This window comes from Miniopterus schreibersii (genome assembly GCF_964146895.1).
Source record: "Miniopterus schreibersii genome assembly, chromosome: 1".
NCBI classification, from domain to species: Eukaryota; Metazoa; Chordata; class Mammalia; order Chiroptera; family Miniopteridae; genus Miniopterus; species Miniopterus schreibersii.
The window spans coordinates 81,042,391-81,057,276 of NC_138101.1; positions in this window are offsets into that span (position 1 = coordinate 81,042,391).

A 14,886-nucleotide genomic window follows, 5' to 3' on the forward strand; every position below is an offset into this window, starting at 1 on the left:
GTCATTCAGAACATATTTTCAAAACACTCTGCCTTGGAGGTCCTCAAACATTTTTGCTCGCAGCCCCCCAGACCTTCCCAAAAAGCAAAGAATTTTGAAAAGCTATGCACTTTCTCTACTGTTTTAAAGATAACATCCAAAATGTTTCAATGTGAGTTTAAATAGTTGGCAAGGGCATAATTCTCAGATTGTAAATGTTAATATTTTAAGCTAAAAGTAAAGATTACTTTCAAATGTCTGATGGAACCTAAATATTGGACAATTTGATACTGATTTTCATTAAAAGACACATGCAAACTCTTATTTAATATTGGGACATGACGTATTCCTCATTTTCCTCTCGCACTTATACTCATTCCAGTTCCCCACATAATTTTATGCTAGTGATACTTATTTTTATCCTTGAAAGTCTTTCATTAATCATGCTATCATGCTTCTTGTAACAAAATAGGTTTACAAATGGCTTCTGGTTGGAACATGGAAGGAGGTTGGGAGATAATTTTACGGTTTGAGGGACTGAAGCATCCCCAGGAAGCTCTCACCAGCTTGGTTCAACATGCTCAGTGTGGAAGGAGTCCACAGCCTGGTGTCTGAGACAAATGTGATTCACCCCAGTGTCAACACCAAGAAGCATTCATTTTACCCTCAAAAAAACCAGAAGTCATAAAGCTGTGAGAAATCGAATCAGGGATAAAGCAGAACTTGGATCTGACAGACTCTGGATCCTGGGCTCTTTTCAGCACAACACAATTCTTAGGGAGAAAAGTTTAGGTTAGGGCATCTTTAGGCCTGTTCACTCCTGCTCACCTTTGGCTCCTGCGTGCAGGGCCCTCACCCTGCCGGCCCCTCACCTTCCCTCAGCATAAAGCAAAGGCTCAAGGCTGCAGATAAGCCCCAGCAAAGTATCTCACTTCTCACAAAAGCCTCCCTTCCAAATCCAGATTTAGTGATGGCCTTCCAAATGTACTGCATCCATTTATAGACAAAGAATGAGATAAGAAAGGGGATTTCCTGAAGGGAAGGAAAAAGGAAATCTAGGGATGTCACGCAGGCACACGAGGAGTCCCCTAGACCCATTCTATTTACATGTGGAGTACTTGCTTTATTAGGCAAACTTGAATGTTTGCCTTGGAAATATTGACAACCAGTAATATAAAAGAGGAATATCGTGGGTCTTCAAAAAGGAGACTCTTGTATGTCATTCTAGTCTTGGTTGCTAAGGAATTAGCTCCACATCTTGTATTTGATCAACAGCTGTGACTCCAGACCACTGAGTTTTGTTTTTCCTCTAATAATTTTCTTTAAAACCAAAGTAAGAATCCCAACATACTATCATTTGAAATAACAGCAACAATCATAATACTTATAGAATACTTAAAATGCATGAGATATTATGTTAATTTTAGTCTCACAATCACCCTGTGAGCTGGTTACCACTGTATCCCCATTTTACAGATGGGGAAATTGAGGCATGTGATCTTGCCCAAGGTCACAAGGCTAATAAGTGACCAAGCCAGGATTCAAATCTAGGCAATTTGGTTCCAGTCTGGATTCTTAGAAACTCTAGGAAAGATATACTGCTCTGAATGAGAAAAACATCTGTTATGGAAAGAATATCAAATGCATCATCAGAAATAAGCCAGCTGTGGTGGCATCACAAGCATCTTACTTTCTTCTTGCCTTTGCTGAAGTTGTTTAAAAATAAATAAATGGGATTCAGAGTCAGGTACCCTTAACATAAAGTGGGTAACATCTGGTCCCTGTGACTAACGATTCTTAACAATCTCTGTATATGGGGCAGATTTGTAGACTAACGCTCACAGTGACTCCCAGCCCCACATTCATTGGCGAGTCCAAGTGTGTAAAACAATAGATCCTTCTTGCTGTTGGCAACCAAGGAGGGGCTGGTAAAGTCAGCAACAGATAAGACGTTAGGAAAGAGAGAAAGAGTAGAGTTGATTGATGTCATTTATAACATTTGCTTGTGGGAGGCAAGGAGTTAAGTTTACTAAAGAGAAACATTATGTTCCTATTCTTTGCCCTGTTCTGAAACATTTAACCAATAACTCCTTTGACAGCAAACTATGGCATTTCTGGCTTCAAAAACTTACTCTGAAAGCTCTGTAGACTTCTGGTTAAATATGGTGGGTTTAAAACAAACCTAATTAATAAGATATAGGGAATTTTAAAAAGTAAAAAGTCCAAAAGACCAAATGAATGATATGTTAACATCTCTTTAGATTTAAAAAAATTAACAGATGAGACATTATGCAGAATGGAGAACCCAGGCATTGAAATGCCTGCAAAAGAGGCGACAAAGGGAGGCGAGTGAGTTTGTCCCCCAGAGCCTCAGATTTTAGAATCACCAAGTAATATGCAAGGTTGTATGAAGCATGAAACTAAAGATGTGGATGAAAGACTGCATGCATAGTGCAGTTTCTCTCCTTTTCCCCATATAGCCAAACAAACTGCCTTTCTCCCTACACCACACACGCACACACACACACACACACAGGGAGGAAGCAAATTGTTTTCAATCTGAGTCTCCCGATTAAAAGGGGCATGTTGTGCACCTACCACAAAAGACCCAAACCACAAATATCACTGGGAAATTGTAGAATGTCAAAAATAAAGAGATCCTAAACATTTTTAGAGGAAAAATTTAAAAAACAGTTCACATAAGAAGTATCAGGAATCAAAACAGCATTGAACTTCATTACACTAATAGCAGCTATAGGTCAATGGATCATTGCCCTAAAAAAAATCTGAGGAATTTTTTTCTGACAAAAGCGTTCTGTATCCAGCCAAAATATTGACCAAGTGTAAATATAGACTAAAAGGCATTTTTGGATACATAAATTTTAAAATGTTTTATCTTTTATATGCACTTTATCAGAAAAACACTGAATGATGTTCTTTAGAAAAATAAGAAAGAAAACCAAGCAACAGAAATTATAGGGAGAGAGGACCCAACACATAATGACAGCTGTGCAGGAGACCTAGGCTGGAACATGAGGAGGGAAGGCTCCAGGGAAAAGGTCTTCTGGATAAAAAAACAAGGCTAATGTGCTTGATTGTGGGAAACAGAATTGAGAGGCATACTACAGAGCTATTGGAGTATTTAGAATTAATGATTGCACAAACTGAGAAAAAAAGTAAATGAATTAATAACTCTAGGAATATTTTTAAAGTTTGAACAAGAAAGAATATAATCATGCTATTCTACTTTGCTCAGCTAGAAAAATTTACATAGTCATAATAATGTAAACTCTGAATGTTGGTTTGCTCAAAAATTATGACATGGATTAAGAAGAATGGGAATTACTATTAGATTACTAAAACTATATTCATGACTTACTTTAATAAAAACAAAAATTAACTAACCTTAAAAGACAGCATGCGCATGCCATTCCAGGCATCTAGGATGGCAGGTGCTATGTTTATGTTTGCTCGGCCTGGCAGAGACTGCTATACATAGTGTGAAAACAAAGATGTTGGAGAAACAAGTCTCTTGGAGTTAGCCAGTGAAAATGTAACATTTATAAAACAAAATGCACAAAAATGAGAAAAATCAGAGTTCAGAGAAAAGATAACCAGCAGTTTATATTTGGCTTAATTACTGAAATAATCACATAGGAGTTTGCAAGGGAATTCAAGAAAAAGCTAAGGTAACTTGGAGTTTATTCTTATTCTATATGGTATATCTATGTATATAAAAATAGTACAGTATATATGTGTATATATGCATATATATTTATAGTCAGTTATATATGTATATATGTACATTTCACATATGTTCCAAAATATTAGCAGTGATTGATATTATAGTGATTGATATTGTTATTGTAAATGACCTTGGATTTCATCTCTGTGCTAGTTTTGTAATACTTAAGAAAAACACAGTTTTTTTTCTTTTTATAAAAAATGGTTTACCTTTATGTATTTATTTACTTTTAATTACAGTTTACTTTCAACATTATTATGTATTGGCCTCAGGTGTACAGCTTAGTGGTTAGATGATCATATACTTTACAAAGTGTTCCCTGCAATATTTCCAGTACCCAGCTAGCACCATACTTAGTTATTACGCTACCGTTGACTATATTCCCTATGCTGTGATTTACATCCCCATCACTATTCCATAACTTCCAATTTGTACTTCTTAATTCCTTCACCTCTTTCAGTCCCCCAACCCTGCTCTCCTCTGGCAACCAACAGTCTGCATTCTCTGTGTCTATGAGTTTGTTTCAATTTTTTTTTAAATTTATCTTTATTGTTAAAAGTGTTAGAGATGTCCCTTTTTCCCCCCAATGACTCCATCCCCCCTCCCCCCTCCCCCCCACACTGTTGTCTGCGTCCATGGGTTAATCTCCCCTCCCCCCCCCTTCCCTCTGAGATCCCTCAGTCTGTTCCATGCTCCTATGTCTCTGGATCTATTTGGTTCATCGGTTAATTTTGTTCATTAGATTCCACATATGAGTGAGATCATGTGATACTTGTCTTTCTCTAACTGGCTTACTTTGCTTAGCATAATAATTTTTTTAAATTTTTATTTGAAGGAAAAACACATTTTTGGGCAGTTTTATAACTTTATTTGCTAGGCAGCAAATAGTTCTCAGGCACGTTGACTACTTGTAGATGTTTGAAGTGGTGACAAGCATGTAGAGCTTGTCTGGCGAATCCCGGGCCTCAGGACTTGGTCCTGGCCAGCAGTGCCAGGCCATGTGCGTGGGGCGCCCCTTATCCCTTCTGCCCCGGCAGCTTTGTGGACCGGGTGTCAGTGTGCGCACCCCGACTGCCCGTCACCTTCACGTCGGGCTCCCTGTCTCTTCGCCTGCTGGAGGGGCACACTTCTGGAAACCTCTCCATGGATGCGCTTGCGAATGCTGATGGTGTTTCTCTGGCCACTGCCTGGTTGCAGGCAGAACAGCCCTTCTTCTTTCCTCCTTTCTCCGCGGGGGCCATTATGCTGGGCCCAGATTGCAGAGAAAGGGCTCCAGGAAAAACACAATTTTAAGTGAGCTCTTTTTATAATGCCTGTGTGTTTTCTGTTTACTTTTCCTTTTGCATTTATAAAATTTTACCATTAAGAATCAGAAGGAACAGGAGATTGAATTAAGACGGTTAGCTGAGCACAGATGCCTAAAAATGACAGAAAGAGATGACATGTTTAAATTAATAAACCCACAATATAACTGGAAACCAAGACGAGATATTCTTGGTAAGCAAAAAATAAGAAAGAATTCCTAAGTAAGAGAAAGCAGGGGCAGAGTAAGTGGAAGCTACACCCACCGCCCCCAGGACCAAACTAGAAATAGAACTAAAATACAGAACAATCAACCTGAATAACCAACTGAAAGCTGGCTGAAGAGAAGGCAGGATTGGGATAGTAGAGGAAGGTGTTTTTCAAAAAGCAAAAGGCTGTTGTAGAAAGAAGAACTCATCCTGGCATGTTCCCAAGCCTCCAACCACAAGCTTGGAGGTGGCGGTTACAGGGAACAAGAGGGGAGCCTGGAGGCAAACCTAGGGGTTAGCACAGAAGGAGCAGTCAGCTGGGACAAGCTCTGACCCCTCCTTGCCAAGTAGAGATGTCTGTCTACAGGCCGGGGCAATGAATGGGAGCTTTGGAAACATCCTAAATAATGGGGAATTCCTGTACCCAGATGAGTAAGGACTGGCACATCCCACCTGATGTGTAGGTAAGTCCGCCACTCCCATTGAGAAGGCCAGGAAGCAGAGGAAGCCTTCCCAGACGCGCTACCAGGAGATTCCAGGTACAGCAAGGAGCTCACAAGTAAGAAGGACCAATTATTTGAGAAAAACCAATATCCTAAAGAGTGGTGCCATACTTAGCACTTGAAAGCTTTTTCCTGAAGATACAAGGGTAATATCTTCAGAAAAAAAGAGAAGATATTGCATCTCTGAAACTGAACAGAACATTTTTTAAAAGGGAACTATTAGAGGCTTGGAAATTAAATGTTTGATGGTCAAAATGATAATCTACAGGATATCTAGTCTGTATTTCCCTTTTGGCTGCATTTCTAACCATCTCTGTGTTGGGATCTCACTATCTTTTCAAGCAGTCTATTTCATTGTTGGAGAGCTCCAATTTAAGGGTTCTCTCATATTGAACCTGTCTCCTTGCTCTTAAACCCATGGTCCTGGACCTTCCTCTGGAGCAAAACTAAGTCGGCTTCCTCTTCTACAAGAAGCCTTTCAAATATTTGAAACTCTTATTGTGTCTCTCTCTTTAGTCTTCTTGTCTCCAAGCTAAATAGTCAATTCATTCAACTGTTTCTTACTTGGCAGCTTCCAGAGCCTTTAATCTTCTGCTTACCTTTCCCCCAAGTTCTTTCCAGGTTCTCCCAGCACCTACACCTACGATAAAAACTACTCAAGACAGGCTTGGAATTCCTCATATTTCCGATGTGGCCTAATTTTCCCACAATGGTATTATTACTTCCTCTGGTTACTCAACTACTATTAATAACATCTAAGCTGGCATGATTGTGGTACTTTCCATAAAGAACTCCAGAAAATGAGTAAGTAGGTCTGTTTCTCTAATGTTTAATATTAGTTTCATCTAGTAAATATTTATTAACTACAAGCTGTGCTCCAGAGACTTGTCCTAGGTGCTATTTGGCCTTCAAAGATAAATACAGCATAGTCGCTGCCCTCAGAAAATTTACAGTTAGTAGGAAACTCAAGATATAAGTATAAATAAGCTTCATTGTAGAAAGTGGTAGACTAGTACAGATGTAGAGGTATGGGATCCAAAGGAGATACATAATCTAAAATCAGAAATTCTTCCTGATAAGCAGTATCTCAGGAGGCTGAGGATAGAGTTCCTACTGCCCAGGTTCCTTGATTTGCCCTGCTGTCTCTTCCGATTCCTCCTCAGTTCCAGTGCTCAGTGTGTGTCCCTGTGTTTTTTTTATTGCTCCCTCCTGGGATTGAAAGTGGCCTGAGAGGCCTGGCTTTAAGAATCAGCCCATCCAACTATCCCACTTCTGTGTAAATGCCCCAAAATATGGAAAGTAGTAACTAGAATAGATATATGTACACCCATGTTCATAGCAGCATTATTTACAATAGCCAAAAGGTGAAAGCAATCCAAGTGTCCATTGATGAATGAATAAACAAAATGTGGTCTATACACACAATGGAATACTTTTTAGCCTTAAAAAGGAAGGAAATTCTAACATATCCTACAACATGAGTGAACCTCGAAGACATTATGCTAAGTAAAATAAGACAGTTACAAAAGGGCAAATATTGTTTAAGTCCACATACATGAGGTACCTAGAGTAGTCGAATTTATTGAAACAGAAAGTAAAATGGTAGTTTCCAGGTGATGGAGGAAGGGGAGGGTGGGGAGTTAGTGTCTAATGGATACAGAGTTTCAGATTTGCAAGATGAAAAGAGTTCTGGACATAGATTGTGGGAATGGTTGTACAACAGTGTAAATATACTTAAAATAGTAAGTTTTATGCTATGCATATTTTACCACAATAATAATAATAAAAGAACTAATCTCTTCTTGGCCTTTAGATATTGTAGAATTCAATTCTTCACCTCTTCTCCTGGCCCTGATCCACAACTTTGCCCTTCCTTCTAAGTACTGTGCTGATATAGAGATACTCCTGACATAGGGCTGTCTCATAGCTGCTGTGGCTGTGACAAAATGTTAGCTAAGGAAAAACTATGTACCCAGAGCAGGGGTGTGTCTTCAGGGTCCACAGCCAACAAACTCATGCTAGAATCTCCTGGGGGAAGACTCACATGCCACTTAGAGGCCCATCTGCCCATAAAACTGCATGGAGTAGACCCATGAATTAACCATGAGCTAGTTTGGCTCTAGTCTGGACTAAGACTAAGTGAAGCCTCCCCATTCCTATCCCTGACAGTCTGGCATTCTTTACAGAAACTCATTCTGAAGGAGGCTCTTTGCCCGCATTTCTTCCTCCATTCCCTGTAGAGGACCTCACATCATGGCCAGCAGCCACAGCACCTGCTGTTGGAGTTTTCGAGTCAGTGATCAAGCCAACAGACTTAAAGAAACTGAAGTGGCTATGTCATAAAGAGCACTCTATTAATTTATTCTGACAAGGGTTATTTAATTTCAATTATTTATGAAGCTTTATCGTCCACTAGAGACTGGCCACAACTTATTCAATGGGAGGCAATCAGCAGAGTAACCTGAGACCTTGGCCTGCCTCTCAACTGTCAAACCTTTCTTACAAGAAACAGCCTGTTTTTTCAAGAAAGAAGAGTTATTCATCCATTCAATAAATATTTATTGATATTGATATAATTATATGGTATTTGACAATAATAGGGTTATGATAATAAATGGGTCTGTGATTGATTAAATAAAAATCCACTGGTTATAGGTCATAAACATTCTGTTTTTATATGAACACTGTTTCGCTGCAATCTTACAGACCCCAAAGCAATGTGTTTCCTGGGTATATAGGAAGGCCACTGGTGGCATGCTATGGGCTGAATTGTGGCCCTGCCCCCCAATTCATAAGCTCAAGTACTAACCCCTAGTATCTCAAAATATATTTAACGATAAGGCCTTAAAGAAATAATTAAGGTCAAATGAGATCATTAGTGTGTGACCTGATCCAATATGTCTGGTGTCCTTAAAAGAAGAAATTAAAACATAGACACACACAGGGAAAAGACCATGTGAAGATACAGGGAGAAGACAACCATCTACAAGTCAAAGAGAACGACTTCAGGAGAAACTAATCCTACTGACACTGTGATCCTGGACTTCTAGCCTCCAGAATTATAAGAAAGTAAATTTCTATTGCTGAAGCATCCAATCTGTGGCAGCCCTAGCAATAATACACTCCATCCATGCCCAGTCCATTTCTCTGACTACTTAATAATCCCATTCTGTTCAGTGATATCATATGCAAGACATTAGGACTGAACTGTTTAGAGTCATGAAGGAGCTAAAGAAACACACAGCTAACGTATCTTCCTAGAAACACAATGTGCATTAGGAAGAAAAATCATGGGGGGGGGGGGACTGTACCATGCCACAGCTCAGTGAGCTGTTGATCTATGAGAAAAGCATATTTGTTATTACTCACATCTCCTCCCAGAGTAGGGCAGAGGAAAGCTTCCCGAAGCTGGCATTGTTGTATTAATAGCTCAACACCCAGGCATCTGTTTAGCACTGTCACGAGGAGCTCATTCAAATTGTGCAGTCTCTAAAATAAGGACCTTGCTTTGATTATAATTTACTTGAACACAAAAGCTCTCAAACTTGAATCCCCCAAGAAGGATGCCATGTCCAGCAGTCAGAGAATGCAGGTGGTTAGCTCCTTTGGTTTGCACTCTTAAATGTCTGCCCTGTGCTTCTCCCTTCACCACCACTTCAGCTCACCCCACTGGAGCCATATGGCCACATGCCTCCTCCCAGGCTCTCCTGAGCCAAAATTCACTTTTGCTTCTGAGGGAACATTACAGCATCCCAGCTGAGACAACTCTTTGGCTCGACCACACTTCTGGTGCTATGGACTCTACCTGTTTCCCAAATTTCCTTGGCAGGATTTTGAACGGTTTTCCTGAGCCTTGTATCCAGGATGCTTCTTAATCTGGTACCCTTCATTCCAGGTTTGTCCATGACTGCTCTCCTGACCCCTGGATATTCCCATCCAATTTTTATCTACTCGCTTGGAAGAGGCCGATAAATATTCCTATCTGAGGGTTCTGAGCCTGATCTTGATTGTCTGATCTAAAACTGACACTACCTTTCCAGTTCTAGGAAGAATTCCCAGGCCAAAAGACTCTTTGCATGTGTCACCTTTTAACTGCCCGAAGTCTGGCCAACATCTAAATACTTCCGCCTTCTCATTTTGTAGAAGAAATCTTTGTGCCCAATTTAATGGCAAAACGACTGTGATATGTATTGAAAGCCTGGCAAAAGATTCCTCCCTGATGCTCTCATCTGACGGTATTACTGACAGCAAACCTGCCTGGCAAACCTAAGAGCCCAGCCTGCTTTCCCAGAGGAATATATGTTAGACGGGTCAGAAAAATCATTCACAAAATATAAACTAAGGCTGATACCCCTGCTCCCTGCCACTGGGAGAGCTCTCATTACAATCACCCCTTTCTGTTTTGGGGGTCATCAACTGAACCAGCTTAAACCCCCCTTTTTTTAAATCAACGCTCATCTAAACCCCTCACCGGCTCTGAGACTAGATGACAGGTTTGTTTCCCTCATCTTGCTCCCCAGTTCCCCCTTCCTCTCCTACTTAGCAGCTGTCCCCTAGAATTCATGCTGTCCCTGGAATTCTGGATGCCTTCTTTGCTTTCATTTCTCCCTACTTTCTTGTTCGAAACCGGAGGATTGTGTCCGCAGAGCTGTTTATGCCCAGGGCGGTGCATCAAATGCTGGGAATAGGGTGGATTCTGAAATGCATAGCATTGCCCTAAGGAGCATTAATTGCAACTCTGATAAATGGAGAAAGAAAAACATGCCTCAGGGACAATGCCAGACCCATTTTAGAACAGAATCAATCCTCAAAGCTCATCTCCAGAAACATCACACTTTTAAAGAAAAAACATCCTTTCTCTTCCCCCAGTTTTGAACTTTGGTTTCATTAGGCCATTCCAGGACAGTTCCTTTCCGACCTGAACAAGGCATCTCAAGCTAAAAAGAAACAACCAACCAACAACACACACACACACACACACACACACACACACACAGAATGAAGGTCTCTGCTGTTGTCAAGTTCAGGATTATCTGTTTAAACCTGGACTTTCTGGTCCTGCCCCCTATCCTGAAACGCCGTTTTCCCAAGACAGCCTTGTAATCCATTGTCATTCACCAATCAGAGAGCCCAGTGGGCTGATATTTAATTCATGCCTGTCAATCACGACACAAAGAAGAGGCCTTCAGCTGGCCACCGAGAGAATCTGCTGCCTTTCCGCGGACAGAACAAAGAGTCGCGGGGCCTGTGGTCCCCGCTCAGTGGGCTGGGGGCTGCTCCTCCGCTGCGGCTGGTGCGTGGTTTCAGAAGCACTGCGGGGCTGGAAACCGCAAGGCAGACGCAAGAGCTTATGGGCTGTGCATCCCTGCGACATAATCAAGAGAGAAGAGAATGTGATTGGGACTTTCATGTTTCAGCTCTTCATTTGCGGATCAGCATGTCCTTGGCTTTAGGCCTCCGTGTCAAACCCAAATATTTGAATTTTAGAGTAACTGCTGTGGCCTAACCCTCTTGACGGGGGCTGGACTTGCCTCCTAATATTTAAACTGACTTATCAGCAAAACAAAGAGGTTGAGATAGGAATCTAGTGTAGGAGAAGGAAAAAAGCTTTACTTCCATGCCTTGCATTTATCTTTGGAAGTTGGAGGGATATGAATAATAAATAAATGAAATGAAACACTTCCGCGGCAATTGTCGGTGACACAAACAGGGTTGGAAGGCAGCAGCTGGACAACAAAGGAGCTGTGCCTCACGGTCACGATTAGCTCACCAAGGATCCCCCCCCCCCAAAAAAAAAAACAGTCACTGGGAAAAGTACAGCATGCTTTCCCCTCTCCCAGTCTCTCCTGTGCTAATAATGAAATCAAATGGTTTCATATGTTGACACTCAGCGTGGGGACTTAAGCTGATGCTTATCGGTCATGCGAAACTTTACATCTTTCTCTTTCAAAATGTTTCACGCTGATTCAGTTTTCATGAAGGTAAGGAATGTTTTAGTGTTCCCTTTCTAGCCCCTTTTACAAATGAAAAACAAAAACAGTGAGGGGGGGTGGTGGAATGGAAATGAACGAGGGGTGGGATGGGGGAACAAAAACTAAAGCAGAAGGGTTTGGGGATAGAAAGTCCTGGGTTTGAATCTCAGCCTTTCCATTTCTAGTGCTCTGACTTTGGCAAGATCCCTAACCTGTTTGATCTTCAGTTTCATCTCCTGTTAAGTGGAGATACCTTTTTCATAGTATCCTGCTACAGTTAAATCAGATAACACAGGTAAGAGTTCCTGGCACACAGTAGGCTCTTAGAAATTGTAGTTTCTTCCCTAAGCCAAGAGCAGTAGACAGCAGGGTTGGAACCCCTGCCCCTAAGCCAGAAGCCTTGCTGGCTCAGTTTCCTCTGGCAGCTGACTAGTGTTGCTTGCTGGCTTTGCTCAATGGGGAGGCTTGTCGGTTCCCTCTCTGAACGGCAACAGTCCTTTCCAGAAGTTTCCCTCTCCTTCCTCTCTCAGGGAAACTGGGGATGGGATACCCTGGGACTCTAGTGCTCTACAACACGTTCCTGTCATCTTAGGCTGTAATTAATATTTCGAAAGTAGAAAATATCTAGGAAATTTGCTTTTCAAATATGCCCACCTTAGAAAGGGGGAAGCAATAACAACAATGTTAATTTTTTTTTAATGCTAGTCCATATAACCAACCTTTCCTCTGGGCTTGAACTTTGAGCTTGAAGACCTATTTAGCTTTTCCAAAATCTTTGTTCCCTCGGTAGTAAAATGAGGTTCTTGAATGAGAATATTTCCTTTTTAAGTGTTCATTCTTTATGTAGCCTCCATTTTATAATATCTCATATATGTTATTGTGAGGCTTAAATGAGACAATATTTGTAGGAGGGATAAATCTCAAACCAAAGTCTGATATAAAAGAAATCATGTATACATATAAATTTTTAAAATTATATATTCTCTGAGCCCTAACCCTCTGGGTTACTAGAAATTTACCCTCAGACCTTCTTGGGATGTTCTCACCTACACCCCCAGACAGAGTTCCAGGGCCTTACACAGTATCAGGGTGTAGGTGGGGTGAGGGGGTCATTGTCTACATTTGAGATGTCTATTGCCTTGGCCCACACGGGCCTCACGGTCATTCTCCTGCCGTGCTCGGGATAAGAGAATCTTTGATTAGGCTGGGAAGTCCAGTGCCTATGGCCTCTTTCCCTCTCTGAAGTCTTGCCCTCTCCACAGGTCACTGGCAGCACCTATTCCCCATGGCACTGAGATCCTGATCTTCTCATCACTACAGTCAATTTTCTACGGTTACACATGGCAGGAAAGTTCATTGTCTGGCCTCCATCTATTTCTCCAACACATCTCCTGTCATCTCTTTACATGTATCTGCTCTGCCAGCCATGCCAAGAAACTACCCGCAGCTCACCACGTTTGTCATATTGTCTCATGTTTGATTGCTTTGCACGAGCTGTCCCTCCTACCTGGAAGGGACATGCCCACCTCCCAGCTAATCTAGCTGTTACTCATTCTTAAGCTTAAGCTCACCTGTCACTTCATTCAAGGAGTCTCCTTCTATGCTGCCTCCAGACACTCCTCTCTGTGCTACCTGAGTGGCCCTGCTTCCATTTTACTGTAATTTCCTCTACTTGTCTAAAAGCAACCTGAGTTTTATCTCTGTATCTCCAGCCTCTGCCAGGAACATAGCAAGTGCCCAGTGTAGGTCAGTTAAGACAGTTTCCTTCTTCACAGCAGCCCTATTCTTTATCCTTTCTTGTCCCTCCGTCTTCTCCTAAGAACTCTTGCCTTTTGCACTTCAATCCATGGCAGCACTGTCCACATTTGAGCCATTTGAGTATTAATATGACCACCAGGTGCCCACATATTTGAATGAATTACACCTTCCCTCTCCCAGCTTCCTAATTACAGAGCCGGGAAGGGATTGCCGTGGTCAGCCAGTCCAACCTCCCATTTATTGCAGGACTGCCCTTATGGATGGCCACTCAGTCTGTGCTGAAATAATTCCCAAGGCTTTTATATTAAGTGGATATACTGGAGGCACCCTGGAAGACGCGAGCATGTGGGGTGAACATTACCAAGAAAGCATCCTGGCACACAGGAGCTGATCCACTCTGCTGACGAGGACAGGGCAGTCTAGAACAGACAGATGCTGAGAGAGAAGACATTCGGTTTTTGACAAAGTTTATTTTTCTTTCAAATTACAGTCCAGGTGAAAAAGGTGCCTGGCTGCACTAATCTTGTGGCCTGTGGCCTGCGGGCTGGTTTTGGCTGGGATTCTACAGGTGAAACGACTGCCTCCTTCTGCTCAGTCTGCGAGGAGCCTTTGTTATCTCCATAGTGAGTTTTGGACTCTTAACAGCTTTTGAAGAAGAAAAAAAGAGGCAAGGACAGTGGTTCTTTGTGTCTCTCAAAGGCAGCACTGTTTCCTTGGGCTGGCACGGCCCGGGGACAACGCGCTGCCCTTCGGGCAAGATTGGTTTATTGCCCCGACGCACGGACTGCCTGGTGCCAGCAGAGGGGAAATGCTGGGTGCCCCCTGCAATGCGAGGACAACTCACAAAGCGGCAAATGGAGCTTCCGCTGATGACACTTAGCAGTTCACCCTCTTCTGATACCCCAGGGAAGCGGGTTTGGAGGAGACTTCCTGTTACTTGGCTGATCCATGACTCCCACTGCCTCAGAGGCAGCAGTGGCCCTGAGCTTAGAACTGGAGTTTCTAAGACTCCTCTCGCATTTTCTTAATTTAGATTCATTTTTAAAAGTTGAAAGTTAATGAACAGCTCAGTCTTTATAAACACTTACCTGTTGATTCTGCACCATTCATGCATTGACATGTTTAACGGGCAGTTTCTGAGGGCCACCCGCTGAGCCTGGTGCTGAAGCAGTGACTCTCCCATCTTCAGGGAGTTTATAGATACGTGACGGTTCCCTGGGATAAGTCACAAAAGGGCACTGGGGACCAGGAGAGCCCAGAAGAAGGGTCATGCAACACAGCCAGTGGGAGTCAAGGAGGCTTCACAATGAAGGTGGTGACCGTCCTGGTGGACAAACAGAAGTCAGTCAGGGTGTGACAAGAAGGAAGGGCACACAGCGTTGTGAAGGTGGTGAGAAAGCAGGCACATCAGGGAGTGT